Consider the following 4,206-nt stretch of genomic DNA (forward strand, 5'->3'; position numbering starts at 1 on the left):
AACAATGAAGCGGGCAACCTAGGTTGGAAGGTACGCGCGCGAGGAGGAAGTGCAGATGAGGGTGACGGGTGGACGGATGGGTGGACGGATGATGATGATAGCGGGAGGGACGGGCCAAGTGACACTAGGACGCGTAGAGGGAAGTGTCGGATATGTCGGGTCGTGACACTCGCCCAGAATGTTCCCACAGGTCTGCATGCATGCGGGATTGTGGAATAGTGAAGGGAAAAATAAGGGAAAATGGGGGAAGGGTACCTGAGGGTGTGTGGGGTCAGGGCTGTGCCCTGACAATGAAGTCCATTTGGACTGCTTAATTTTTGGACTAGGGGGACCCGCATTCGACCTCAGAATCAGACTCCAAGATGAAACTCTCCTCAGAGGAGATGAGGGCATGTTCCTTGAAGTTCTCAACATACTGATGAGAACTTTTATAAAAGCATCTGCCACATTAAACGCAACAAAGAAGTACTGCAATGTAAAATACGAGGTGGACAAGGCTTAAAACAGTTCTATTTAGAACTGTCAAAAGCAGCATCCCAAATGGTGACACTGCCAGACCAGGTGTCTTTCAATGCCAGGTTCCTAAACAACATTCCCTTTGAATGGAAGAGGGAAATGATCGCTCATGATAGAATCAGAGCAGACTTCTCCTCAAACAAGGAGATAAGAGCAATATCTCGCATGGACAAGATAATCAATGGGCTGAAGATGTCTTCAGCATACAAATCAGGTTATTACGCCTGAACAACCACCACGGCAACCACAAGCCACTGTAGAACCCTCCCATCAGGGAAGAGGGCTGAAGAGCCCAAACCCAGATGGAAAGTGGATTCATCCTCGAAATATTTGAGGAAAACTGACCAAGAATCAGTTTCAATTTGGGGCAAGAGCAGCAAATTAGGGCAAACAAAAGATTTCCCTAAACATCATGAAATGAGTGATGAGAAACCAAGGTGGATAGCTGCCATGGAAATTGCCCATATATTAGAAGAAGAGTCAGAGGACTCATTGGAAGATAAACCAGAGAATAACTCTGGCGCTGACCTGATTCAGAGGGTGAGGAAGTCAATGTTGGGACCATAAGAATGGGCCCAATTGATGTCAGTTTGTTGACCACAATGATGTCATATCTGTACATACCCGATCCCAACCCAACTCCCGGACCCCCATCTTCACCACCTCCAGAGTCCTACCCTACCACTGTCCATTCCAATATTCACCTTCGGAGCTGACACCACACCTGACACCACACCCCCTCTCACCCCTCATGCCACCTCCACTCCTCCGTCGTTCTCCTGCCCTTTCTCCATCCGCTCCAATACTCACCTCGGACCGAACACCACTCCTCTCACCACCCTCCTCCCACTCCTCCTCTTCCTCACAGCACCTCCACCCTTCCATCACTCTCCTACCCTTCTCCCATCCACTCCGATACTCACCTTCAGACCTGACACCTTCCCTCTCCTCCACTCCTCTCCACTTCTCCTCTCTCCTCTCTCTTCCCTCTGGCCCTCTTCCACTGACCTTCCACCAAGTTACGACCTTACGCCGCTGTCCCATACCTCGTACTCAGACGCCACTCGTACCTTCACTCTGAGACTCCGTACTCCACCTCGGCTTTAGTCCATTGCATTAGTGACCTCATACTACGTAAACACCATTGCCAATATTCCTCGGACTTTCAACCCTGCCTCCGCAACCTCTGTAAGCTCCGTAACCCCAAGCTCCATGGATCACCTTCGGCACTTTCACTGCTTGTAATGTATCTTTCGCATTTTCCCCTCATCCTTATTTGGACTGCTGCTTCTTCCCATTCTAGCCAGTTAGTCATCATCCCACTATCACCTCACCCTCTTGCCCTCTGGGTTTCACCCTCCTTACCTCCTTTCGGATGTACCACAGGTTCTGCCTATGACCTTCGGTACCGCTCCACTTCCACCATCCTTTGTTTCCCTTGTGCTTTTGCCCTCTCCATTATATCGGCGCTTGTACATACTCGTTTTAGGCCCTTAGTCTAAAATTGACCTGAAATGCCCCCTAGAGACTTCCTACTCGCCGCCTATGAAATTAAGGACCAAATGGACAAACAGCAATGGCACAGCGCTCTGCTTGAGTCGCTGAGGCCAAGGTCCCTCCTTGCTAAGTCTCTGGTTCCCCTCCGGAATCTTCTGCCCTCGCCCAGTTCTAACAAATGACACCAATTTTGCATCTCAAAAGATGCAGGGAAATATCCTGCAAACAGACTGCTCTCTACTAAGAGAATGTTGATGGCCCATGTCAAAATAGCAGGCATAAAAGCCTACATGGCTGTTCGACAGCAGGGCTGAAACTGATGTGATATCGCTGATTTTCATCCATGCAGTCCACATCCCAATTCTCCAGTTGGAGAATCCAGTTGTCCTCCAAATGGGGACGAAAGGAACAAGATCAAAAATCTTGTTCAGAACAAACATAGACATCAAGATCAACAACCACATTGAAAAACACTACTTCAATGTTATCAACATCGACAGATATGACACCATATTTGGTGCCCCTGGTTGAATAAAAACCCAGGTAAACTTAGACTTCTGATCTCACAAAGTGAGAACAAGCATCCAAGGGCAACATGTCAGGGGACGCGTGTGCTCGCCCAGGATGCTCCAATAACCTAGTTGTGATTAAAGCTGGGGGAAAGGGATGTCCCCATCTTAGGGTCAGCTATATACATGTAGAGTCCAGCAATAAGGAAACCAAATGGATTGCCGATAGAATCACGTGATCATAGAATGTTCCAGAACAATGCCGAGATGATCCGGGTCACTGGGGCTTAGGTAAGTGGAGTAGACGGGAATTACCGGCATACTTCCCACGCACATATGCGCAGCCGGCATAGGGTCCAGGGTTGTTGCTGATCCCTGACACAACATAGACACCCTTGGAACCATGCGACAAGATCACATGGGTGGAAAACTCGAGCAAGGACTTGAGAACTGCCAAGAAAGAAGCCTCCCTGACTGGGAGGTGAGAAAAAAACACACCTCAGGGCAATCCAAAAGAGATACCCTGAGGCTGGCCCATTCCTAGTCCAGAAGGACTAGAACTTCCAGATGTACCACATCTGGAAGGACTCTCCATGACTAGTTGAAATACTCAGGGAATGGTGGAGAGAAAGTTTGAAACTGTAATGGCACCAGCGCCATTAGAGATGCCTCCCTGAGGGAGGTTAACCATTGGATCCCATTAAAGGATCCAAACAAGAAATTTTGGGAAAATACCCCAAGATGCCCTGCAGCACTGCAGGAAGCACTAGCAACTCCCCAATCATGAAGCAGTAGTTCATGAAAATCTTAAACCACACATGGGGTCATAACAAACTCTGGTTTAAGGTCAAGTGGAGCTAGGGGACACCACATGGGAACCCCTAGAAAATTGTAACAACCTTGTCCACCTGGACAAGTGCCTCACATTACAAAATGTGAGGGAACCGGAAAATCTCCCTATCAAAGAAGATAGGGAACTCTCGGCATCACTACACTCCCAGAAATGGAGGTGGAAAAAGTGAAGCCGAAGGGTGATTGCCCACAGCCAAAAGCGTGGGAAGATTCTGGGTGAGCGACTCACCCAGAAAACTTGCCCAGACAGCCACCAATAGAGCCAGGTGAGAAACTTGCCTGGACAGCCACACACAACCCCATGAGTCATGTTATAGGAATGGAGTCTCTCGCGACCGTGTTGACTGAACATCCACCACAGTGGGTCCTCCTTCTCCATATCCTCCCTTCTCTTTGTTACCTTCTCCCCGTTTCCCCCCTTTCTTACACGTTCACTCCATGCTAAGCTTTCCCTTATCGGGTTTTGGTGCTGGCCAGATTATTTATTCTATTTCGCGAGATTTCTCACGATCATTTCTTATTCAATAGTTAGCATCACATTCATGTACGGCAACAGCCGAAAAGACAGAACCTAACGAATAACACACCATCCTCTTCTGTGCAACAACTGTAAACCTCCTTGTGCCAACACTGTATCGTCTGTGTAAGATTGTGTATGTCTCAGTCACCATCTATATGGGTCATCCCTACCAAGGTTGACAACTCTAGCCATGGATCATCGAGTTCGTGTGCGACTCAACTCAGTGAGCATCTGGTTAATTCTATGGATGGATTGGTATTCGATACAAGCCCGTTCCCCTCGTTGCTGGTATGCTCTCGCGAGCGCCAAGTA

Source organism: Cantharellus anzutake, assembly GCF_015039405.1.
Source record: "Cantharellus anzutake strain C23 chromosome Unknown EI90scaffold_71, whole genome shotgun sequence".
NCBI lineage: Eukaryota > Fungi > Basidiomycota > Agaricomycetes > Cantharellales > Hydnaceae > Cantharellus > Cantharellus anzutake.